The sequence below is a fragment of the Arachis stenosperma genome, chromosome 3, assembly GCF_014773155.1.
Source record: "Arachis stenosperma cultivar V10309 chromosome 3, arast.V10309.gnm1.PFL2, whole genome shotgun sequence".
NCBI lineage: Eukaryota > Viridiplantae > Streptophyta > Magnoliopsida > Fabales > Fabaceae > Arachis > Arachis stenosperma.
The window spans coordinates 59,051,337-59,078,348 of NC_080379.1; the positions used below are offsets into that span (position 1 = coordinate 59,051,337).

Consider the following 27,012-nt stretch of genomic DNA (forward strand, 5'->3'; position numbering starts at 1 on the left):
CAGGATCTGTGGACCCCACAGGATCCCCACCTACCATATTCCCACCTTACCTTTTAATCCTAATCACACTCTCCTAATCCTATTTCACTCTTCCCCATATCACACTTCCCAACACCTTTCACCAATCACCTCAATTCCTCTTCCCAATTACCCCATTCACCACTCACATCCATCCACTCTTCCCCATAAACCCCATCTACCTTCAAAAATTCAAACCAATTTCCCTCCCATTCCCACCCAAAATGGCCGAACATACCTCCCCCCTTTCCCTATAAATACCCTTCCATTCTACTTCATTTTCACACCACACAACCCCTTCTTCTCACCCTTGGCCGAACCATCACTCTCCCTTCTCCACCATATTTTCTTCTTCTTCTTCTTCTCTTCTTTCTTCACTTGCTCGAGGGCGAGCAATATTTTAAGTTTGGTGTGGTAAAAGCATAAGCTTTTTTTTTGTTTTTCCATTACCAATGGCACCTAAGGCCGGAGTATCCTCTAGAAAAGGAAAAGGGAAGACAAAAGCTTCCACCTCCGAGTCATGGGAGATGGAAAGATTCATCTCCAAGAGCCATTGATGAGCGGATGATTTGTATACTTTTTGGCAATGTTTTTAGTATGTTTTTGATATGATCTAGTTAGTTTTTAGTATATTTTTATTAGTTTTTAATTAAATTTCACTTTTCTGGACTTTACTATGAGTTTGTGTATTTTTCTGTGATTTCAGGTATTTTCTGGCTGAAATTGAGGGACCTGAGCAAAAATCTGATCCAGAGACTCAAAAGGACTGCAGATGCTGTTGGATTCTGACCTCCCTGCACTCGAAGTGGATTTTCTGGAGCTACAGAAGCCCAATTGGCGCGCTCTCAACGGCTTTGGAAAGTAGACATCCTGGGCTTTCCAGCAATATATAATAGTCCATACTTTGCCCAAGATTTGATGGCCCAAACCGGCGTTCAAAGTCACCTCAAGGAATTCCAGCGTTAAACGCCGGAACTGGCACCTAATTGGGAGTTAAACGCCCAAACTGGCACTAAAGCTGGCGTTTAACTCCAAGGAGAGTCTCTACACGAAAAAAGCTTCATTGCTCAGCCCAAGCACACACCAAGTGGGCCCGGAAGTGGATTTTTATGTCATTTACTCATCTATGTACTAGTTTTCTATAAGTAGGACCTTTTACTATTGTATCGAGGACATCTTGGTAGCTATCTTTGAGTTTTATGCTATCTTAGATCATTGGGAGGCTGGCCATTCGGCCATGCCTAGACCTTATGCTTATGTATTTTCAACGGTGGAGTTTCTACACACCATAGATTAAGGTGTGGAGCTCTGCTGTACCTCGAGTATTAATGCAATTACTATTGTTCTTCCATTCAATTCCGCTTGTTCTTTATCCAAGATATCACTTGTTCTTCAACATGATGAAGGTGATGATTGACGCCCATCACCATTCTCACCCATGAACAAGGTGACTGACAACCATTCTTGTTCTACAAGCATTTGAGGCTTAGTGAATATCTCTTGGATTCCTGATTGCATGATGCATGGTTGATCGCCTGACAACCGAGTGCTCGCCTGACAAACGAGCCAACCATTCCGTGAGATCAGAGTCTTCGTGGTATAGGCAAGAACTGATGGCAGCATTCAAGAGAATCCGGAAGGTCTAACCTTGTCTGTGGTATTCTGAGTAGGATTCAATGATTGAATGACTGTGACGTGCTTCAAACCTGTAACCTACTGGGCGTTAGTGACAGACGCAAAAGAGTTATTCTATTCCGGTAGGGGAGGGAACCAAACCGGTGATTGGCAGCACTGTGACAGAGTGTGTGCATTAGCTTTCACTGCGCGGATGGGAGGTAGCTGCTGACAACAGTGAAACCTTACACGAGCTTGCCATGGAAAGGAGTAAGAAAGGATTGGATGAAGGCATTAGGAAAGCAGAGAGACGGAAGGGAAGGCATCTTCATACACTTGTCTGAAGCTCTTACACCAATGATATACATAAGTATCTCTATCCTTATCTTTTATGTTATTTTCGTTCATCACCATATACATCTGAGTTTGCCTGACTAAGATTTACAAGATGACCATAGCTTGCTTCAATACTAACAATCTCCGTGGGATCGACCCTTACTCACGTAAGGTTTATTACTTGGACGACCCAGTGCACTTGCTGGTTAGTTGTGCGAAGTTGTGTAATGCCATGGTATTGAGCCACCAAGTTCTTGGAGCCATTACCGGGGATTATTTGAGTTGTGAAAAAGTATTGTTCACAATTTCGCGCACCAAGTTTTTGGCGCCGTTGCCGGGGATTGTTCAAGTTTTGAGCAAGCTTTTGGTAACAATGCCTGGGATTGTTCTAGTTTGGACAACTGACGGTTCATCTTGTTGCTTAGATTAGGTATTATTTTTTTTCGAAATTCTTGAAGATGAATTCTAGAGTTTCATGATGATTTGTTGAAATCTGGCTGGCTGAGAAGCCATGTCTAATCTCATTGGACCGAGGTTTCAACTTATCACCACAAGAACTTGTTGATTTCTTATCAATCTTGCTTTTGGAGCAGTGATTTGCTAAGGCTTGGCTGGCCTCTGGCCATGTCTAGTGTTTTGGACCGAAGCTTTCTTTGAAAGCTTGGCTGGCTGTGAAGCCATGTCTAATTCCTGGACCGGAGTCTTAGACTAGCATTGCACTGATTCCTGGAATTCTCATTAAGAATTTTGATACCTTTTCCCATTTAATTTTCGAAAAACACAAAAAAAAATTACAAAATCATAAAAAGACCAAAAATATTTGATGTTTCTTGCTTAAGTTTAGTGTCTCATCCTAAGTTTGGTGTCAAATGCATATTTTTGTTATAATTTTCGAATCCATGCATATATTTCTTTGTTTTGATCTTTGAATTCTATTGACTTGAAGTATTTTGTGTGTCTCATATAGTGTCAGTGGCACACAAACTGCTAAGTTTGGTGTCTTGCATGCATTGTTAATTGATTCCTTTTGCATTTTGATTATTAAAAAAAAATCCAAAAATATTTTTAATTTGTGTCTTTTCAAGTCAATGATACAAAGAATTGAAGATTCAGAACATACTGCAGAGGAATTACACAGAAAAAGCTGAGCATTCAAAAATGCCCAGTGAAGAAGGCAGACTGGCGTTTAAACGCCAGCCAGGGCACCTGGTTGGGCGTTTAACGCTCAAAGAGGTAGCATTTTGGGCGTTAACGCCAGAATGTATACCATTCTGGGCGTTTAACGCCAGGATGGTGCTAGGGGGAAGATTTTGTTTTCAAATCAATTTTTTTTTAGTTTTTCAAAATCAAATCTTTTTCAAATCAAATCTTTTCAATCAAATGTTTTCAAAATCAATTTCTTTCCTTTTTAAAAGATACTTACTAACAATTAATGATTTGATTGAACATCTCAAAATTGTTGCCTTTTCTGTTGAGAAAGGTTTTATGTTTGAATCATATCTTTTCTTGTTAGGCAAGTTATTAATTTTTAAAAATCAAATCTTTTTCAAATTGTTTTCAAATTATATCTTTTAAAATTGTTTTCAAATCATATCTTCTCAATCACATCTCTTTGACCATAACTTTTCAATCATATCTTCTTAACCACATCTTTTTCAAAATAGTTTTCAATCAAATCTTTTTGATGTCTAATTTCAAATTTTTTTTTTTCGAAAATCACTTGATTTCTTTCCCACTTTTGTTTTCAAAAATCAATTAGTGTTCTTCAAAAATGTTTTCAAAATTTTATAATTAATTTTCGAAAATTATCCCCCCCTTCTTCTTCACATCCTTCTATTTATGGAGTATCACTCCTTCTTAATGCACAATTCGAACTATATCTGATCAAGTTCGAATTCTCCTTCTTCTTTCTTCTATTTTTCTTTTCCTCTGACACCTAAAGGAATCTCTATACTGTGACATAGAGGATTCCACATTTTCTTGTTCCCTTCTCTTTCTTATGAGCAGGAGCAAAGACAAAGGCATTCTTGTTGAGGCTGATCCTGAACTGAAAGGACCTTGAAGAGAAAGCTAAGAGAAGCCAAAGCACAACTCTCTTTAGAGCACCTGACCAAATTCTTCAAGGAAGAAGAACAAATGGCAGCCGAAAACAACAACAATGCCAACAATGCAAGGAAGGTGCTTGGTGACTTTACAGCACCTACTCCTGATTTCTATGGGAGAAGCATCTCTATCCCTGCCATTGGAGCAAACAACTTTGAGCTTAAGCCTCAATTAGTTTCTCTAATGCAACAGAATTGCAAGTTTCATGGACTTCCAATGGAAGATCCTCATCAGTTTTTAGCTGAGTTCTTGCAAATCTGTGACACAGTCAAGACTAATGGGGTTAACCCTGAGGTCTATAGACTGATGCTATTCCCTTTTGCTGTGAGAGACAGAGCTAGAATATGGTTGGACTCCCAACCTAAAGAAAGCCTGGACTCTTGGGAAAAGCTAGTCAATGCCTTCTTGGCAAAGTTCTTTCCACCACAAAGATGGAGTAAGCTTAGAGTGGAAGTCCAAACCTTCAGACAGAAGGATGGAGAATCCCTCTATGAAGCTTGGGAAAGATACAAACAGTTAATCAGAAAATGTCCCTCTGACATGCTTTCTGAATGGAGCATCATAGGTATTTTCTATGATGGTCTCTCTGAACTATCCAAGATGTCTTTGGATAGCTCTGCTGGAGGATCTCTTCATCTGAAGAAGACGCCTACTGAAGCTCAAGAACTGATTGAAATGGTTGCAAATAACCAATTCATGTACACTTCTGAAAGGAATCCTGTGAACAATGGGACTAGTCAGAAGAAAGGAGTTCTTGAAATTGACACTCTGAATGCCATTTTGGCTCAGAATAAAATATTGACTCAACAAGTCAATCTGATTTCTCAAAGTCTATCTGGAATGCAAAATGCACCAAACAGTACTAAGGATGCTTCATCTGAGGAAGAAGCTTATGATCCTGAGAACCCTTTAATGGAAGAAGTAAATTACCTGGGAGAACCCTATGGTAACACCTATAATTCTTCATGGAGAAATCACCCAAATCTCTCATGGAAGAATCAAGAGAGACCTCAACAAGGTTTCAATAATAATGGTGGAAGAAACAGGTTTAACAATGGTAAACCTTTTCCATCATCTTCTCAGCAACAGACAGAGAGCTCTAAGCAGAATACCTCTGACTTAGCAACCATGGTCTCTGATCTAATCAAAACCACTCAAAGTTTCATGACTGAAACTAGATCCTCCATTAGGAATTTGGAAGGACAAGTGGGTCAGCTGAGCAAGAAAATTACTGAACTTCCCCCAAGCACTCTCCCAAGTAACACTGAAGAAAATCCAAAAGGAGAGTGCAAAGCCATAAATATGGCCGAATTCTGGGAGGAAGAAGAGGCAGTGAACGCCACTGAGGAAGGCCTCACTGGACGTCCACTGGCCTCCAATGAGTTCCCCAATGAGGAACCTTGGGAATCTGAGGCTCAAACTGAGACCATAGAGATTCCCTTGGACTTACTACTGCCTTTCATGAGCTCTGATGAGTATTCTTCCTCTGAAGAGGATGAGTATGTCACTGAAGAGCAAGTTGCTAAATACCTTGGAGCAATCATGAAAGCTAAATGACAGGTTATTTGGAAATGAGACTTGGGAGGATGAACCCCCTTTGCTCACCAAAGAACTGGATAACTTGTCTAGGCAGCAATTGCCTCAAAAGAGGCAAGATCCTGGGAAGTTTTCTATACCTTGTACCATAGGCACCATGACCTTCAAGAAGGCCTTGTGTGACTTGGGGTCAAGTGTAAACCTCATGCCCCTCTCTGTAATGGAGAAATTAAGGATCTTTGAGGTGCAAGCTGCAAAAATCTCACTAGAGATGGCAGACAACTCAAGAAAACAAGCCTATGGACTTGTAGAGGATGTTCTGGTTAAGGTTGAAGACCATTACATTCCTACTGATTTCATAGTCCTAGAGACTGGGAAGTGCATGGATGAATCAATCATCCTTGGCAGACCCTTCCTAGCCACAGCAAAGGCTGTGATTGATGTTGATAGAGGAGAGTTGATCATTCAAGTGAATGAAGAATCCTTGGTGTTTAAGGCCCAAGGATATCCCTCTGTCATCATGGAGAAGAAGCATGAAGAGCTTCTCTCAAAACAGAGCCAAACAGAGCCCCCACAGTCAGACTCTAAGTTTGGTGTTGGGAGGCCACAATCAAACTCTAAGTTTGGTGTTGGGAAGTTCCAACACGGTTCTGAGCATCTCTGAGGCTCCATGAGAGTCCTCTGTCAAGCTAATGACAGTAAAGAAGCGCTTGTTGGGAGGCAACCCAATGTTTTATAATTAATTATTTTCTTTTGTTATTTTATCTTTTTTGTAGGTTGATGATCATAAGAAGTCACAAAAACAATGAAAAAAGCAAAACAAAATGAAAAACAGGAAGAAAAACAGCACACCCTGGAGGAAGATGCTGCTGGCGTTCAAACGCAGTCAGCCTAGCAGTTGGGCGTTTAACGCCCAGTCTGGCACCCTTCTGGGCGTTTAACGCCAGAAAGGGGCACCAGACTGGCGTTAAACGCCAGTAAAGGGCAAAAACCTGGCGTTAAACGCCAGGAATGGGCACCAGCCCGGCGTTTAACGCCAGAAAAGGCTCAAAACGTGGATTTTGATGCCATTTGGTGCAAGGATGCCTTTTCCTTGACACTACAGGATCTGTGGACCCCACAGGACCCTACCATCACTCTCTCTCTTCTTCCCCCATTCACCAATCACCTCAACACCTCTTCCCCAAAAACCCCTCACCTATCAAATCCCATCTTTCTCTTCACCACTCACATCCATCCTTCATAAAACCCCACCAACCTCACCCTTCAAATTCAAACCACTTTCCCTCCCAAACCCACCCTCAAATGGCCGAACCCTCATCCCCCTCTTTCCTATATAAACCCCTCTTTACCCCTTCATTTTCCCACTACCTAAACACCACCATCTCCCTCTTCTCATTTCTTCTACTTCTACTCTCTTCTTTCTTCTTTTGCTCGAGGACGAGCAAACATTTTAAGTTTGGTGTGGTGAAAGCGTTGCTTTTTCGTTTTTCCATAACCATTTATGGCATCCAAGGCCGGAGAAACCTCTAGAAAGAGGAAAGGGAAGGCAAAGGCTTCCACCTCCGAGTCATGGGAGATGGATAGATTCCTCTCAAGGGTGCATCAAGTCCACTTCTATGAAGTTGTGGCCTTGAAGAAGGTGATCCCCGAAGTCTCCTTTTCACTCAAAAAGGGTGAATATCCGGAGATCCGCCATGAGATCCGAAGAAGAGGTTGGGAAGTACTTACCAACCCCATTCAACAAGTCGGAATCTTGATGGTTCAAGAGTTCTATGCCAATGCATGGATCACCAAGAACCATGACCAAAGTGTGAACCCGGATCCAAAGAATTATCTTACTATGGTTCGGGGGAAATACTTGGATTTTAGTCCGGAAAGTGTGAGGGTGGCGTTCAACTTGCCTATGATGCAAGGAGATGAGCATCCTTACACTAGAAGGGTCAACTTTGATCAAAGGTTGGACCAAGTCCTCACAGTCATATGTGAAGAGGGCGCACAATGGAAGCAAGATTCAAGAGGAAAGCCGGTCCAATTGAGAAGGCATGACCTCAAACTCGTGGCTAGAGGATGGTTAGAGTTCATACAACGCTCAATCATTTCCACTAGCAACCGGTCCGAAGTTACCATAGACCGGGCTATCATGATCCATAGCATCATGATTGGAGAAGAAATAGAGGTTCATGAGGTTATAGCCCAAGAACTCTATAGGGTGGCGGACAAGACCTCTACCTTGGCAAGGTTAGCCTTTCCTCACCTCATTTGTCACCTCTGTTATTCAGTGGGAGTTGACATAGAGGGAGACATCACCATTGATGAGGACAAGCCCATCACTAAGAAAAGGATGGAGTACACAAGAGATCCCACTCATCATGAGATCCCTGAGATTCCTCAAGGGATGAATTTTCCTCCACAAGACTATTGGGGGCAACTAAACACCTCCCTAGGAGAGTTGAGTTCCAATATGGGACAACTAAGGGTGGAGCACCAAGAACACTCCATTCTCCTCCATGAAATTAGAGAAGAACAAAGATCATGAGAGAGGAGCAACAAAGGCAAGGAAGAGACATTGAGGAGCTCAAGCACTCCATAGGACCTTCAAAAGCAAGGAAGAGCCGCCATCACTGAGGTGGACCCGTTCCTTGATTTCCTTGTTCTTATTCCTTTGTTTTTCGAATTTTAGTGCTTTATGTTATCCATGCTTGTGTCTTATGATCATTAGTGTCTTAGTGTCTATGCCTTAAAGTTATGAATGTCCTATGAATCCATCACCTTTCTTGAATAAAAATGTGCTTAATTGAAAAAGGAAGAATTGCATGAATTTTGAATTTTATAATAGTTTAATTATTTTGATGTGGTGGCAATATTTTGTTCTCTGAATGTATGCTTAAACAGTGCATATGTATCTTGAATTTGTGGTTCATGAATGTTGGCTCTTGAAAGAATGATGAAAAAGGAGACATGTTATTGAGGATCTGAAAAATCAATAAAATGATTCTTGAAGCAAGAAAAAGCATTGCTATTCAAAAAAAAAAAAAAAAACCGAAAAAAAAGAGAAAAAAAGAAAACGAAAAAAATAATAATAAGAGTTGTGATCCAAGGCAAATAAGAGTGTGCTTAAGAACCCTGGACACCTCTAATTGGGGACTTTAGCAAAGCTAAGTCACAATCTGAAAAGGTTCACCCAATTATGTGTCTGTGGCATGTATGTATCCGGTGGTAATACTGGAAAGACAGAGTGCTTTGGGCCACAGCCAAGACTCAATAAATAGCTATGTTCAAGAATCATCATACTTTACTAGGAGAATCATTAACACTATCTGGATTCTAAGTTCCTAAAGAAGCCAACCATTCTGAATTTCAAAGGATAGATTGAGATGCCAAAACTGTTCAGAGGCAAAAGTTAAAAGCCCTGCTCATCTAATTAATACTGATCTTCACAGATGTTTTGGAATTCATTGCATATTCTCTTCCTTTTATCTTATTTGATTTTCAGTTGCTTGGGGACAAGCAACAATTTAAGTTGGTGTTGTGATGAGCGGATGATTTGTATACTTTTTGGCATTATTTTTAGTATGTTTTTGATATGATCTAGTTAGTTTTTAGTATATTTTATTAGTTTTTAATTAAATTTCACTTTTCTGGACTTTACTATGAGTTTGTGTGTTTTTCTGTGATTTCAGGTATTTTCTGGCTGAAATTGAGGGACCTGAGCAAAAATCTGATCCAGAGACTCAAAAGGACTGCAGATGCTGTTGGATTCTGACCTCCCTGCACTCGAAGTGGATTTCTGGAGCTACAGAAGCCCAATTGGCGCGCTCTCAACGGCTTTGGAAAGTAGACATCCTGGGCTTTCCAGCAATTATAATAGTCCATACTTTGCCCAAGATTTGATGGCCCAAACCGGCGTTCAAAGTCACCTCAAGGAATTCCAGCGTTAAAACGCCGGAACTGGCACCTAATTGGGAGTTAAACGCCCAAACTGGCACTAAAGCTGGCGTTTAACTCCAAGGAGAGTCTCTACACGAAAAAAGCTTCATTGCTCAGCCCAAGCACACACCAAGTGGGCCCGGAAGGGATTTTTATGTCATTTACTCATCTATGTACTAGTTTTCTATAAGTAGGACCTTTTACTATTGTATCGAGGACATCTTGGTAGCTATCTTTGAGTTTTATGCTATCTTAGATCATTGGGAGGCTGGCCATTCGGCCATGCCTAGACCTTATGCTTATGTATTTTCAACGGTGGAGTTTCTACACACCATAGATTAAGGTGTGGAGCTCTGCTGTACCTCGAGTATTAATGCAATTACTATTGTTCTTCCATTCAATTCCGCTTGTTCTTTATCCAAGATATCACTTGTTCTTCAACATGATGAAGGTGATGATTGACGCCCATCACCATTCTCACCCATGAACAAGGTGACTGACAACCATTCTTGTTCTACAAGCATTTGAGGCTTAGTGAATATCTCTTGGATTCCTGATTGCATGATGCATGGTTGATCGCCTGACAACCGAGTGCTCGCCTGACAAACGAGCCAACCATTCGTGAGATCAGAGTCTTCGTGGTATAGGCAAGAACTGATGGCAGCATTCAAGAGAATCCGGAAGGTCTAACCTTGTCTGTGGTATTCTGAGTAGGATTCAATGATTGAATGACTATGACGTGCTTCAAACCTGTAACCTACTGGGCGTTAGTGACAGACGCAAAAGAGTATTCTATTCGGTAGGGGAGGGAACCAAAACCGGTGATTGGCAGCACTGTGACAGAGTGTGTGCATTAGCTTCACTGCGCGGATGGGAGGTAGCTGCTGACAACAGTGAAACCTTACACGAGCTTGCCATGGAAAGGAGTAAGAAAGGATTGGATGAAGGCATTAGGAAAGCAGAGAGACGGAAGGGAAGGCATCTTCATACACTTGTCTGAAGCTCTTACACCAATGATATACATAAGTATCTCTATCCTTATCTTTTATGTTATTTTCGTTCATCACCATATACATCTGAGTTTGCCTGACTAAGATTTACAAGATGACCATAGCTTGCTTCAATACTAACAATCTCCGTGGGATCGACCCTTACTCACGTAAGGTTTATTACTTGGACGACCCAGTGCACTTGCTGGTTAGTTGTGCGAAGTTGTGTAATGCCATGGTATTGAGCCACCAAGTTCTTGGAGCCATTACCGGGGATTATTTGAGTTGTGAAAAAGTATTGTTCACAATTTCGCGCACCAGCCATCAAGACCACTTCTATGATATTGTGGCAAAGAAGAAGGTGATCCCTGAGGTCCCTTTCAAGCTCAAGAAAAATGAGTATCCGGAGATCCGACATGAAGTCCGAAGAAGAGGTTGGGAAGTCTTAACCAACCCCATACAACAAGTCGGAATCTTAATGGTTCAAGAGTTCTATGCCAATGCATGGATCACTAGGAACCATGATCAAGGTATGAACCCGAGTCCAAAGAATTATCTCACAATGGTTCGGGGGAAATACTTGGATTTCAGTCCTGAAAATGTAAGGTTGGCATTCCACTTGCCCATGATGCAAGGTGATGAACGCCCCTACACTAGAAGGGTCAACTTTGATCAAAGGTTGGACCAAGTCCTTATGGACATTTGTGTGGAAGGAGCTCAATGGAAGGGAGACTCCAAAGGCAAGCCAGTCCAACTAAGAAGACTGGACCTCAAGCCTATAGCTAGAGGATGGTTGGAGTTCATTCAACGCTCCATCATTCCTACTAGCAACCGATCTGAAGTTACTGTGGATCGGGCCATCATGATTCATGGAATCATGATTGGAGAGGAGTAGAAGTTCATGAGGTCATCTCCAATGAAATCTACAAAAATAGCCGACAAGCCTTCACCCATGGCACGATTAGCTTTTCCTCACCTTATTTGCCATCTATGTTACTCAGCTGGAGTTATCATAGAAGGAGACATCTCCATTGAGGAGGATAAGCCCATCACCAAGAAGAGGATGGAGCAAGCAAGAGAAGCCCCTCACGGTTCTCAAGAGGTGCATGAGGAAGCTCATCATCAAGAAATCCCTGAGATGCCTCAAGGGATGCACTTTCCTCCAAACAACTATTGGGAGCAACTCAACACTTCTTTAGAAGGTTTGAGCCACAATGTGGAACAATTAAGGGTGGAACATCATGAGCACTCCATCATTCTCCATGAAATAAGAGAAGATCAAAGAGCAATGAGAGAGGAGCAACAAAGGCAAGGAAGGGACATAGAAGAGCTTAAGGACATTGTTGGACCTTCAAGAAGAAGACGCCACTAAAGGTGGATTCATTCCTTGTTCTTTACTTCTTTCTGTTTTCGGTTTTTAATGTTATGTTTATCTATGTTTTGTGTCTTTATTTCATGATCATTAGTATGTAACCATGCCTTAAAGCTATGAATAAAATCCATTAATCCTTCACTTCTCTTAAATGAAAAATGTTTTAATTCAAAAGAACAAGAAGTACATAAATTTCGAAAATAGCTCTTGAATTTAGTTTAATTATATTAATGTGGTGACAATACTTTTTGTTTTTGAATGAATGCTTGAACAGGCATATGTCTTTTGATCTTGTTGTTTATGAAAGTTAAAACTGTTGGCTCTTGAAAGAATGATGAACAAAGAGAAATGTTATTGATGATCTGAAAAATCATGAAATTGATTCTTGAAGCAAGAAAAAGCAGTGAATGAAAAAAAAAAAGAGAAGGAGCAATAGAAAAAGCCCGAGCCCTTAAAACCAAAAGGCAAGGGTTAAAAAGGATCCAAGGCTTTGAGCATCAATGGATAGGAGGGCCCAAGGAAATAAAATCCAGGCCTAAGCGGCTAAATCAAGCTGTCCCTAACCATGTGCTTGTGTCATGAAGGTCCAAGTGAAAAGCTTGAGACTGAGTGGTTAAAGTCGTGATCCAAAGCAAAAGAGTGTGCTTAAGAGCTCTGGACACCACTAACTGGGGACTCTAGCAAAGCTGAGTCACAATCTGAAAAGGTTCACCCAGTTATGTGTCTGTGGCATTTATGATCCGGTGGTAATACTGGAAAACAAGTGCTTAGGGCCACGACCAAGACTCATAAGTAGCTGTGTTCAAGAATCAACATGCTTAACTAGGAAAGTCAATAACACTATCTGAAATTCTAAGTTCCTAGAGAAGCCAATCATTCTAAACTTCAAAGGAAAAAGTGAGATGCCAAACTGTTCAGAAGCAAAAGCTACAAGTCCCGCTCATCTAATTATAATTAATATTCATGATATTCTGGAATTTAGTATATTCTCTTCTTTTTATCCTATTTGATTTCAGTTGCTTGGGGACAAGCAACAATTTAAGTTTGGTGTTGTGATGAGCGGATAATTTACGCTTTTTGGCATTATTTTTAGGTAGTTTTAGCAAGTTCAAGCTACTTTTAGGGATGTTTTCATTAGTTTTTATGTTAAATTCACATTTCTGGACTTTACTATGAGTTTGTGTATTTTTCTGTGATTTCGGGTAATTTCTGGCTGAAATTGAGGGACTTGAGCAAAACTCTGAAAAAGGCTGACAAAAGGACTGCTGATGCTGTTGGAATCTGACCTCCCTGCACTCAAAATGGATTTTCTGGAGCTAAAGAACTCCAATTGGCGCGCTCTCAATGGTGTTGGAAAGTAGACATCCAGAGCTTTCCAGCAATATATAATAGTCCATACTTTATTCGGAAATTGACGACGTAACTTGGCGTTGAACGCCAAGTACATGCTGCTGTCTGGAGTTAAACGCCAGAAAAACGTCATGATCCGGAGTTGAACGCCCAAAACACGTCATAACTCGGAGTTCAACTCCAAGAGAAGCCTCAGCTCGTGGATTGATCAAGCTTAGCCCAAGCATACACCAAGTGGGCCCCGGAAGTGGATTTATGCATCAATTACTTACTCATGTAAACCCTAGGAGCTAGTTTATTATAAATAGGATGATTTACTAATGTATTAGACATCTTTGGTCTCAGCTTTGTTTATTCTTCATCCTAAGAGGCTATGATCACGTTTTAGGGGGGCTGGCCATTCGGCCATGCCTGAACCTTTTACTTATTATTTTCAACGGTGGAGTTTCTGCACACCATAGATTAAGGGTGTGGAGCTCTGCTGTACCCAAGTATAATGCAATTCTATTTTCTTTCATTCAATTCTCTCTTATTCTTATTCCAAGATATTCATTCGTACCCAAGAACATGATGAATGTGATGATTATGTGACGCTCATCATCATTCTCACTTATGAACGCGTGATTGACAACCACATCCGTTCTACATGCAACCGAGCTTGAATGTGTAACCATCCGTTCTACATGCAACCGAGCTTGAAAAACAAACTAGAATAGTAAACCTAGAGGAAGAGTAATTCTCTCTAGATTTCGATCCAAAATCCTAAAACTATCCTAATGAGAATGTATGTTGATATGTATCGAGTCTTTGCACGTTCCCTGGCTTTATTCTGTGTTTCTGGGTCGAAAAGTGGGTCAAAATACAGCCCAAAACCACCCTCAGCATTTTCTGTTATTTCTGCAGATCGCGCAGGTCACGCGTACGCATCAGTCATGCGTGCACGTCATTCAGCGATTTTCTTTGTCACGCGTACGCATCGTTTACGCGTGCGTGTCATTCGTGCAGACTTCAATCCGTGTGTACGCGTCAGGCACGTGCACGTGTCGCTGCAATTTTCTCCATTCCGTGCGCTCGCGTGAGCCACGCGCGCGTGTCGATGCTCGCTGGTTATCTCCTTAGTTTATTGTGTTCCTTCCATTTTTGCAAGCTTCCTCTCCATTCTCTAAGCCATTCCTGCCCTGTGAAGCCTGAAACACTTAACACACGGATCACGGCATCGAATGGTATAAAGGAGAATTGAAATACAAAAATTAAAGATCTCTAGGAAGCAAGTTTTCAACCATAGAACAAACTTAGGAAGGGATTGTAAAATCATACAGTTCATATGAATAAGTGGGTAAATACTTGATGAAACCACTCAATTAAACACAAGATAAACCATAAAATAGTGGTTTATTAAATACCTCTTACAAAGGCCGTGTTTTGTAATGTAACCCTTGCTTGATTAAGTTCTAGTTTTTTATTATGGTTTATGAACAACCTAGTTATGTTCATGTTTTTAAGAGAAGACTATTATGAGGTTGTACTCGTGTTCCTTATGCCATCACATTTATCGTTTGCTACCATGATTTAGTATATCTAGTACACATGACCTCTTCTAGCTCAAGACCTGTTGCCAAATTCTGTGACTTTATGCTTTTGTGTATTTTACATAATTCATAAATATTTGGCAATATTTTAGTCTTTTTATTGTTGCAGAAGCATTGCAAACGTTGTCATATTTGTAAATCAGGAAAATCTTGCTATCAAGCTTTACAGGTTAGGATATCTGCCAGTTAATCAAGAATCTTCTGTTATTTTTATGCTTTTTAAATGTTTACTTTTATTCTTCTTCTTTAAGTTTGGCATGTGGATGCACAGTTTTCTGGTTCATAATTTTAATTCCATTATCAGGAGAGCAGACTACAGAATGACAAGTTTGCATATACCACATAGCTTTGTTACTTGCTGTATGCCCCTCTTTACATTGCTGGTCCAATATTGAGCTTCAAAGCTTTTGCCTCACAGGTCTGACTGTAACTTATATTTCTCTTATGAGCTCCATGTTTTATTTTTAGTTACATTTTTTATAGTTCTAGGCTTTCTGAAATTTTGATTGATGAAGTGAACCCAGACCTGTCATATTCCGACATAAAATTATATGTAAGATATGATTTGTTTGAATATTAAGAGAAACTAAATTTGTTATTGTTTGGAGATTCAATTTCTTAATTGACAGTTGTTAAATGTATTACAATAACAATAATGACAACTAGGTAGATGTTATACTTTCTCTTCCTTAACATTTCTCGTGTTAGTAATTCCTGGAAATTGTTTTTAAATGGCAAAGTTTCTGGTTCGTTGATGGTATTTTTCTATTGTTTCTACAGCTAAAAGTTCCTCAAAATACTCGTTCAGTTAAAAATGTGACACTCTATGGTTTTCGTTGGCTATTTAGTCTTCTCCTCATGGAATTGATGACACATTTGTTCTATTATAATTCATTTGTGAATAGGTTAGAGTACTATCAAGAAAGTTCACGTGTTATAATTAATATTTTATCCAATTTTCATTCTGTTAACTGAAATAGTTTCTTTATTACTTAGTGGTTTGTGGAAGCACATGTCTCCCATGGATATCTTCATCATTGGATATGGGGTAAGAGGATACATGTTCATCATCTTTAAATGGTATTATTGAGACTAATGGCAATTCCTGATTCACTCAACAACCTAACCCAGTGGGATAAAGTTCAGTATAGGTGGTTGCTGTTGTTGTATCAAAAATATTGAAAAAGTAAAATTTCCAAATTCACTCACCATAGTGTTTCTCATTCTTTGTTACATATTTGTTTCAGGTCTTAAACTTCATGTGGCTAAAATTTTTATTGATCTGGCGCTTTTTTCGTTTCTGGTCATTGGTATGCTACTTGCTCTTCAACCCTCTAGAATAAATGTTAAAAGTAGATGTTTGAATTTAGATCATTAATTTGGAATGATAAGTTGTAGATAAATGGAATTGAAGCTCTAGAGAATATGCCAAAATGTATTAATAATTGCCACAGCTTGTAAGACTTCTGGAAAAATTGGCATGCTTCCTTTAACAAGTGGCTAGTGAGGTGGAACTGATTCTTTTGGACTGATTTTGCATTTTATTTTTCTTGGATGATAGCAAATTATTGACTGAGTAGAAATTCAGCTACATATACATTACTCTTGGGGGGATCTCAGAAAAAGCTTCTGAATGTATGGGTTGTGTTCACATTTGTTGCCATCTGGCATGATTTAGAGTGGTATGCACCCTACATTGGTAACTTAAATCCATTCTCCTTGTAATATTGGCATATTCTTTGACCTGATATCTTTTTCTTGATTATTCTCTTGGACCTTAGGAAGCTTCTTTCATGGGCATGGTTAACATGTTTATTCTTTATCCTTGAGTTGGCTTTAAAATCAGTAGCAAATGCATTTCAGGTAAAGCATATCCTTGCATTTCTTTTTCAGTCTTCCATTGTTCCAAAGTCATTAATCTTTTTGTTTGACATCAAGTTAAATGTGGTTCATCAGGATGAGAGTTCTTTTGGGGAATTCATATTTCGTGAAATCAGTGTTGTTGCTGGTGCAATCACAATTACTTCCCTCATGGTTTGTCCTTGGATGTACTTTGGAAAACTATAGCACATATAAATGTTTTAATTCTTAGTTATTCTACATTTCTACTTATGGCTTACTTGATCACAATTAATTATGTAGAAATCAATGATAGTCAATTTCTAATTTTAGTGCAATGACTTTTCTTGACAAGTGGCAAATCTGGTTGGTTTTGTTATTGGACCCAAAGGCATTAATTGGCTTCTTGATTCTTTCCTTAGCAAGGAAGGTTTGTCAATATTTTTAGTCTTCTAAACTTTGTTGCAGTTAAATATAGTTTAAAATTAATCTGGTAATTCCATCACTCAGGGCTGCCTGTTCTCGGTGCAATGTTTATCACATTTTAGTGGGAACAAAGGTGTGAAATTTTCGTCATTTGCATTATGAAACATTCCAAATAGTTTTTATTCTCTTTGCTTCCTTTTTTAGTTTAGTAATCTTACGTCTAAGTTCTTTCAGCTTATGTTCCACATAGAGAAGGCCAGAAAAAGGTCACGTTGAAATGAGACAATTAACCTGATCATAATACTTGATGCCAATGACCGAATTCATGTTTACTGCCACAAGTTTCAATCCTGAAACCAGACAGCATGGTGAGTGGTGGTTCTTGACCAAACAAATTCCCCCAATGCATTGTACATCGAATTCGGATCCAGTGCCTTCGAATTTTGTACACTAAATGGAAAAATCACAGTCGACTCGGGACACGGGAATTAGAACTTGATCACATCTCACTTCTGCTTTGATCCTTTGTTTAGTTTGTTTTAGCTCCTTGGATTATGTTTTTTGCAAGTTGTCATTAGTAATTACCGTGAGCAGGTGCAATATTTTTGCGAAACATTTCGAACCCCGTTTTTTAGCTTTTATTTGTCCATACACAGTTATGACTTATGATAGATGCGCATCACGGTTTACATACACGTTTATCTACATTGTTATGCTTCGAATGAAACATATCATAACAAAATAACATAAATATCTGTAAACGTACCACATTGGCCGATTCAAATAATAAATACTCGTAATAACAACAAATGAAGACTTGTGAGGCTGAACATATGAGCAAGCCCATTACCTTATATCAATATAATATAATTGAGAAATTTGTTATCTAGGTACCAACCAATGATGTGCGGATACAGGACAAGATACGATTTGAGACAAATATGTATATGCAAATTTAAAATTCTTATAAGACATAGGAACACGACATATATATAAAATATAAAGTATTTTTTAGATAATTGTAATAATATTTTGGTATTTTCTTGATATTAAAATATAAATTAATTTTTTAATTATTTTCAATATCTTTTTTTAATTATATAAAATATTTAAAATATTTTTTTATTTTAATAGTTAATAAGATATATTATTGATGACAGGGCATCCTGGCTAGTTTTACTAGCCATTTTTTTGCATGCTTTAGGTTGGTTTCATGCATTTTCTTAGGCAATAAGCAAGTATTTGGATGAGAATTATATGCATGCCTTGATTCAATCAAACATTGTTAAATATGTGCATTTTCATGAGATTTATGCAAGAATTGTTTGATGTTATGAATGATGCAAAATCTTGTGATTTAGCAAGGCTTTGATGCATGTGTTTGGTTGATGATAGGTGAAGCAAAGAGCCCTGGAGCAAGAAGGAAGTCACCAAGGGCGTTTCCAACTCTAGAAAGGCGTTGCTAACGCCAATGTGCGCATCATACAAGCAAGCTAGGCAACCTTGGGAATGAAGAGCACGTTGCTAACTTGGGCTACCACTGGCGTGTTTGATGATAACGCTAGCAGCCCTGGAGAGTGATCCTAGAGGAGTTTGCACGTTGCCAACTTGCACTTCTACTTGAGTGCTTGGCAATAACGTCAAGAGGCAAGTAACTTTGGCACCAAAGGGGAGCTCGAGCACGTTGTTGAGCTAGAAACCATGGGCGTGTTCTAAGGCAACGCCAGGAATGGTTGCTTGGCTAGGCACCAAGTCTTGGGTGCCAACCAAGTTGCCAACGCCAATCAAGGCACCAACCACGTTGCCAACGCCAATCAAGGCACCAACCAAGTTGCCAACGCCAAGTCTTGGTGCCAATCAAGTTGCCAACGCCAAGTCTTGGTGCCAACCACGTTGCCAACGCCAGGAAGAGCTGCCAACCACGTTGCCAACGCCAGGAAGCAAGCATGGAGCAAGGGGGCAGGGGCTGGCACGTTGCCAACGTGCTGAGAAGAAGGAGTGTTTGCCAAAAACGCTGGCAACCCTGGCAGCCGGACCTTACTCTCTTCCATGGAGTATATCTTGAGTTCTAGAGCTTCAAATGATGCACTTCTAACGGCATTTGAAAGTAGACATCCAGAGCTTTCCAACCATATATCATAGTATGGGTTTGACATTAGTTTGAAGCTTCAAAAACTGGCTTCATTTGGAGCCTCAGAAAGGAGCACGTTGCCAACGTGGAATCTAAGTTGGCAACGCCCTTGCTAAAATTTGGCTCCCTGGGAGGCATAACCCACGTTGCCAACTTGGGGAAGGTGAAAGCGTGTTTGCTAGAAACGCCTGCGAAGCTCAGCAGCCTTAGAAGATAACCCACGTTGCCAACTTGAGAATGTGAAGGCGTGTTTGTCAAAAACGCCGGCAACCTTGGCAGCCTGACCTTGCCTCCTTCAAACAAGAATAACTTGAGCTACAGAGATCCAAATTGAGTGCTTCCAGTTGCGTTGGAAAGCTGACATTCAGAGCTTTCCAACCATATATAATAGTCTATAGTAGAGCATGAAATGAAAGCTCTAATCAGAGTCATCTTTAGGCCCCAAAAACAAGAAAATGAGGTTGACATTCAAGGAAGCATGAATGGGCCAAGGAATGAGGTCGAACACGTTGCCAAGGCCAAAATGAACTGGCGTGTTCCTTGGCAACTCCAGCAACAACGCCCAGGCCAAGAAATTTGGGCTAGGGGCGTTGTTGAGCACGTTATTGGTGGCGTGTTTGACAAAAACGCCCAACCAGGGCAGCCTGACCTTGCCCTCTTCAATGGAGCATAACTTGAGCTAGGAAAGTTCAAATGAAGTGATTTCAGTGGCATTGGAAAGTAGACATCAAGAGCTTTCCAATGATATATCATAGTTCATATTTAGGCAAAGGATTGACACTCAAATTCTTGGCAACATTAAGCATGAAAGTCAAGTCAAGAAGAAGAAAAGCAAGTTGTTAGCAACAACTTGGGCTAGTAACGCCCAAGCACCAAGCTACCAGCCCAGGAAGTGTATTGGCACGTTGCCAACGTCCTTTGAACTGGCGTGTTTGCCAGTAACGCCAGGCCATTGGGCCAGAAGCAATGTGAATGAGCTCTTCTTCCTCTGTTTGACAAGAATTCCTTCATGAAGCTAATCCAAATCAAGCAAGCAAAGCCCATAAATCTCAACCAATCAAGGCCACAAGAATCATCTAGAATAGTTAATTTTCATTTTGTTTGTAATTTTCTTTTAATTTCATTTCAATTTGTAATTTAGAAAAGCCTATATAAAGGCCATAGTCTCATAGCATTGAGAGGGTGGATTGGAGGGGATACGGAGGAGACCAATTTGAAATTCTGTGAATTGGCACACTCCATTGAGAGTGGGTCTTCGGACCCCTCCCCTTCATACACTCTTCTTCACTTCCCCTTCTCTTCTTCCTTAGTAGTAGTGTAGTTTAATTTGTAGTTTTCATCTATGAATTCTTGAATTCTCAATTTCTGTTTTGAAGTCTCACTCTTTATTTTCATGCACTTTAGTTTCATGCAATTTAGTTTTCAATTGGAGCAATGACTCACTAAACCCCACTTTCATTAGGGGGAGGAGCTCTGTTTGTTGGAATGAATTGGTGAACCCATCTTCTCCTCCTCAACTCTAGTGGTTGATCTAAAGAGGGAACTCTTGATCTTCAAAGATTCAACCACCATCGAGAGAGGGGTTAATCTATATGAATTATGTGGTGAGTTTGAGGGATGAGCCACATAATTCAGTTTAGAGTTCATCCTTTCATGATCTCTTTAATCAATATGCCTTGGTTAGTATGTGAGATGTAACTCTCCTTAGTTGAGATTATAGGAATTGTGTGGCTGGATTAGATTTGAGCTTCATCTCTTCTCATGAACAATTAGATCACGAGAGTGGCAATTGGTTATGTTGAGAGAGATTGAATCACCAAGAGATTGGGATTCAATCACCCACTTGCCATAGATCTATACCCATGATTGAGAAGGGTTTGACTAACATCAATTCATGATAACTTGCATCTCTGATCCCTAATGATCCTCTCTATCATTAATTCTCATTTCTCTTGCTCTAGTTATTTGATTACCCATCTCCCAATCCCCTTCTACATTCTGTCTATTTACTACTCTTGCTATTTACATTCTGTTCATTTACTTCTTGCCATTTACTCTTATGTTCTTTAAATTTCTGCAACCTTTAATTCCTTGCAATTTATCTTTGATGTCATTTAAGTTTCTTGCACTTTAAGTTTCCGTCATTTACTTGCACTTTATTTCTATCTTCTAGTTCTTTACATTCTTTGCCATTTAAATTCTTGCAATTATGTTCAAAAATCAAAATGCTCATGAAATCAAACTATGTTTGCTTGACTAAATTTACCATTAGCTAAAGTTGCTTAATCTTCCAATCCTCGTGGGATCGACCTCACTCCTAGTGAGTCTTATTACTTGATGCGACCCGGTATACTTGCCGGTTGTACGTGAAATTCAATTTTTACGTATCAAGTTTTTGGCGCCGTTGCCGGGGATTGGAAAAGATTGACAATGATTAAGTGAATGGTAGTTTAGATTAAGCATTTTTTTTCTTTGTACAGTTCTTTTAATTTTTTTGTTTTCTTTTTGGACATTAAGGTGTTTGTGTTATTGCCTCACTAAGAAATTCTCATCTGAGACATGTATTTCAATTGCTTTGTGGTTGTGTTTTACAAAATTTAAATGGAGTTTATCTCATCTTTTGATCAAACAAACTTTCTGGGATATCACCCACCACCACCAATCTCTAATGGTGGCTGGAAATATCACCAAGAAAATACAAATTTTGAGCACTCCAATTCATGGATACTTGCTTCAGAGACACAAGATGAGCAAGAGAATCATATGGGATATTTCTCACCACCACAAAATGATTCAAGTCATTATTCTAATGGTGGCTGGGAGTATCGCCAAGAACTTGCAAATTATGAGCACTCCAATCCATGGAGATTTGCTCCAGAGCAACAAATTGATCAAGCTAATCACATGAGATGTTGTCCAGAACCACAAAATGATTTATGTCATTACCCTCATGGTGTTTGGGCATATCAACAAAAGTGTGAACAATTAAGAGAAATGAATTTCCTCCCAGAGCCACAAAGTGAACCATGCTGTTATAACATTGACACAAACTATGGCTGGGAAGGAAATTTTAATTCTCCAAATGCTATTCATCAAGAGACATCATCTCTTGATTATGCTTGCAACAGATTCATGCAAGATTCCTCCCAAGGACTACAAGATTGTCCATACTATGATGATTTCAACAATTCTTCAAGTTGTGCCTGGGAGGAGCAAAACCAAAAAGCATTTGAGAGCCCATATTCTACTTATCAAGAGCCATCACCTCTTAATTATCCAACCTCACCTCCAAATTTTTCATATCAAAATTCTTCACCACTTGAGTTTGCCTCAACACAAAATTCCTTCCAAAATTCATACAATTCAATTCATCATCCACAAAATTCATTCCACCAACCACAAAACTTATTCCACAATTCACAAGATTCATTTCATACCACTCAAAACAACCTCACCACAACACATCCATATCCACAAAACTTCTCTCAACCTTCACCTCTTAAGCTAGTAGCTGAGGACCTCCTTCAAACGTCCAGAGAACTCTTGGAAAGACAAGAACAATATTGGGAGGAACGAGAGAGCCTTTTTGAGAAAATAGATGGGCACTTAGAGCAAATAAAGAAACATTTAGGATTGCCAAGCATTGAGAATGAAGACCAATTTGTGAGTGAGGAAGTGGAAAAAGAAGAACAAAAGGTCCATTTGTCAAGTGAAATTGCAATGAAGGATGAGTTGGTGGAGGTATATGAGCACAGAATTCCAAGTCCACAGAGGGTAGTTGAAGTAACAATGGAACATGAAAACTCACAACTCTCTCAAACTTCCTTGAAACAAAAAGGCTCAACAATTGAATCCATGATTGAAAGATATGAAGAGGAGATGAAAAAATCTTGGGAAGAACAACAAACCTCTTCCATGATTGAGCTATTAAAGCAAATGTTGAGTGTAAAAGAGGAAGTGGAAGAGCAAGAACGTGAGGAAGACACTCAAGAGAAATCACACTCAACTGAAACAGAGAAGTGCAAAAAGGAAGGGCTCATAGAACCACCAATTCAAGAGGCTTTTGATGAAAAGAAGACTCCAACAATCACACAACCACCAAGACTTGGATTCAAGGAAGTGAAGGCAATTAACAAAAGCACCAAGAAGAGGATTGTGACCAAGCTACCAAGGACAATATTCATGAAGAAAAAGGGGTCAACCACAAGCAATCCTCCTCCTGATCCAGCAAGCAAGCTCAATCAAGCCATTAACAAAAGAAAGCTTGCTGAGGAGAGGCCAAGACAGGGGACACTAGCTGAATCTTCTTTCCCCTTAAGGTCATTCCTATTAACAAACTGGAAGAAGAGGAAGAAAGTGAACAACATGTCAACCATAGGTATAGTTTCTCTTCTCTGCTTTGTTTTTGGTTCTTTGTTTTATTTAAATTCAATAAATTGGCATATGGTTACATTTTAAGTTTGGTGTTGCCTTGCAACAAATTGTTTTCAATCTTCTTGGATGATTGCATCAAATCAAAAATGAAAGTGACACACCAAGATTCTAAGTTTGGTGTGCCATTTATTTTCTATGCAATTTATTCAAGCAACACTACTTGTCTGCATAATCATAATGCCTCTGCAGTTTTAGTTTTCTCTTTTGATTTGACACTTTTGCATTCTACTTGCTTTAGTTATTTTTCTATCTTTAAATGCTTTCATTTAGTTTGCTTATTAACTGTTTTTGTTAATACATTACCAAGAGATCCTTATTCATGACAGATTCTTAGCTTGGTGATTGTATTTAACAATACAACAGTTTCATTTGCTTAGTTTTAATTCAAATAAATTGACATATGATTGCATTCTAAGTTTGGTGTTACTATGCAACAAAAATTTGTTTCCAATCTTTACTGGATACTTGCATTAATTCCAAGTGAAAGTGTCACACTAAGTTTGGTGTGCCACTTATCTTTTATGCAATGTATTATGCTCACCTTCTTAAGTTTGCAATCAAAATGTCTATGTCTCCTGTGCCTTAATTGTTATCCTTAATTTTTGCTTACTTGAAACACATGTGCTACTAATGTTTCATTGTGTAAGACATTCATGATCTATCTTAGCCCCATAGCCACGGTTCTAATTGTTGCTTGAGGACAAGCAATCATTCTAAGTTTGGTGTGGGAAGGGAAAGAAAAGGAGGAAAAGGACAACAATAGAGAAGATAAATTACAAGGTTGTAAAGTTCTTTTTCCTCTCATTTGTTTCCAGCACTTTAAATTGCATGATTGTCTTATTACCTTCTTTATATACATGTGTGGTATGAATAAGCATAGCTTGAATTTTGATTTGCAATATGTTGCTGTGGCATTATGACTACCAACTTGAGTTTTGTGAATACAAAAGCAAAAAAAAAAGCATCATGATCATAAACAAACAAGGAATTAAAGAAGAACTAAGCATGTGCATACAAGTATTGGAAGGCTAGTATGTTTGATTGTTGCTCAATTGCATTAGATTTGATTTAATTGAAGTTTTCATCTAGGACATTTTGTGAAATCTTTTGAAATCATGAAAACCTTGAAAAAAAAAAAGAGGCAAAGAAAAGAAAAAGGGAAAGAATGAGAAAGCTGAAGACTCTGAGTACCAATGACAATTTCATTGTTATGTACTTGTGGTGTTTATGTATCAAGTAAAATGCTTGAAAACAAAACACTTAGAAGTCAAGGCTAGGCTCAAGTGCAAAAGCACTCCCTCAAAGCTCAAGGCTCTGAGCATCAATGATTAGAGAGTCAAGAAAAGAAATAAATGAGCTTAATGAAGTCCTCTAATTAAATGCTTGTGGTGCTTATGTATCAAGTGGTAAGACTTGAAAACAAAGCATTTAGAGTCGTAGTTTTGTTATCAACTCATGGGGCAAAGCACCCAAAAGGAAAAGCTAATAAGAAAATCAAAAGCTTGTTTCAAGGAAGAAATATAAGAAAAAGATTTCATAAATTGACCTAGATAGAAGCATCAATCATTTACATTTCTTTTGTGATTGTAGCATACATACAAAACTAGCTTACCATGAACATTAACTTGCTATTCTTCTAACCTTGGATTGTTAATCTCTATTGCATGATTCTTTTCTTGCTTGAGGACAAGCAAGGTTTAAGTTTGGTGTTGTGATGACAGGGCATCCTGGCTAGTTTTACTAACCATTTTTTTGCATGCTTTAGGTTGGTTTCATGCATTTTCTTAGGCAATAAGCAAGTATTTGGATGAGAATTATATGCATGCCTTGATTCAATCAAACATTGTTAAATATGTGCATTTTCATGAGATTTATGCAAGAATTGTTTGATGTTATGAATGATGCAAAATCTTGTGATTTAGCAAGGCTTTGATGCATGTGTTTGGTTGATGATAGGTGAAGCAAAGAGCCCTGGAGCAAGAAGGAAGTCACCAAGGGCGTTTCCAACTCTAGAAAGGCGTTGCTAACGCCAATGTGCGCATCATACAAGCAAGCTAGGCAACCTTGGGAATGAAGAGCACGTTGCTAACTTGGGCTACCACTGGCGTGTTTGATGATAACGCTAGCAGCCCTAAAGAGTGATCCTAGAGGAGTTTGCACGTTGCCAACTTGCACTTCTACTTGAGTGCTTGGCAATAACGTCAAGAGGCAAGTAACTTTGGCACCAAAGGGGAGCTCGAGCACGTTGTTGAGCTAGAAACCATGGGCGTGTTCTAAGGCAACGCCAGGAATGGTTGCTTGGCTAGGCACCAAGTCTTGGGTGCCAACCAAGTTGCCAACGCCAATCAAGGTACCAACCACGTTGCCAACGCCAATCAAGGCACCAACCAAGTTGCCAACGCCAAGTCTTGGTGCCAATCAAGTTGCCAACGCCAAGTCTTGGTGCCAACCACGTTGCCAACGCCAGGAAGAGCTGCCAACCACGTTGCCAACGCCAGGAAGCAAGCATGGAGCAAGGGGGCAGGGGCTGGCACGTTGCCAACGTGCTGAGAAGAAGGAGTGTTTGCCAAAAACGCTGGCAACCCTGGCAGCCGGACCTTACTCTCTTCCATGGAGTATATCTTGAGTTCTAGAGCTTCAAATGATGCACTTCCAACGGCATTTGAAAGTAGACATCCAGAGCTTTCCAACCATATATCATAGTATGGGTTTGACATTAGTTTGAAGCTTCAAAAACTGGCTTCATTTGGAGCCTCAGAAAGGAGCACGTTGCCAACGTGGAATCTAAGTTGGCAACGCCCTTGCTAAAATTTGGCTCCCTGGGAGGCATAACCCACGTTGCCAACTTGGGGAAGGTGAAAGCGTGTTTGCTAGCAACGCCTGCGAAGCTCAGCAGCCTTAGAAGATAACCCACGTTGCCAACTTGAGAATGTGAAGGCGTGTTTGTCAAAAACGCCGGCAACCTTGGCAGCCTGACCTTGCCTCCTTCAAACAAGAATAACTTGAGCTACAGAGATCCAAATTGAGTGCTTCCAGTTGCGTTGGAAAGCTGACATTCAGAGCTTTCCAACCATATATAATACTCTATAGTGGAGCATGAAATGGAAGCTCGAATCAGAGTCATCTTTAGGCCCCAAAAACAAGAAAATGAGGTTGACATTCAAGGAAGCATGAATGGGCCAAGGAATGAGGTCGAACACGTTGCCAAGGCCAAAATGAACTGGCGTGTTCCTTGGCAACTCCAGCAACAACGCCCAGGCCAAGAAATTTGGGCTAGGGGCGTTGTTGAGCACGTTATTGGTGGCGTGTTTGACAAAAACGCCCAACCAGGGCAGCCTGACCTTG

The 27,012-nt window shown here is 39.6% G+C and overlaps 1 non-coding gene and 1 pseudogene across 1 annotated transcript; one reads left to right on the forward strand and one right to left on the reverse strand.

The window, feature by feature from the left end:
- LOC130966167 (membrane-bound O-acyltransferase GUP2-like) overlaps positions 1 to 17,224 on the forward strand; it is a 37,636-nt pseudogene extending 20,412 nt beyond the window's left edge.
- On the reverse strand, positions 4,510 to 4,617 carry LOC130971405 (small nucleolar RNA R71). Its single transcript, XR_009082626.1, has one exon. It is a non-coding gene; the product is annotated as a small nucleolar RNA R71 (small nucleolar RNA).
- Positions 17,225 to 27,012: the final 9,788 nt, after the last annotated feature.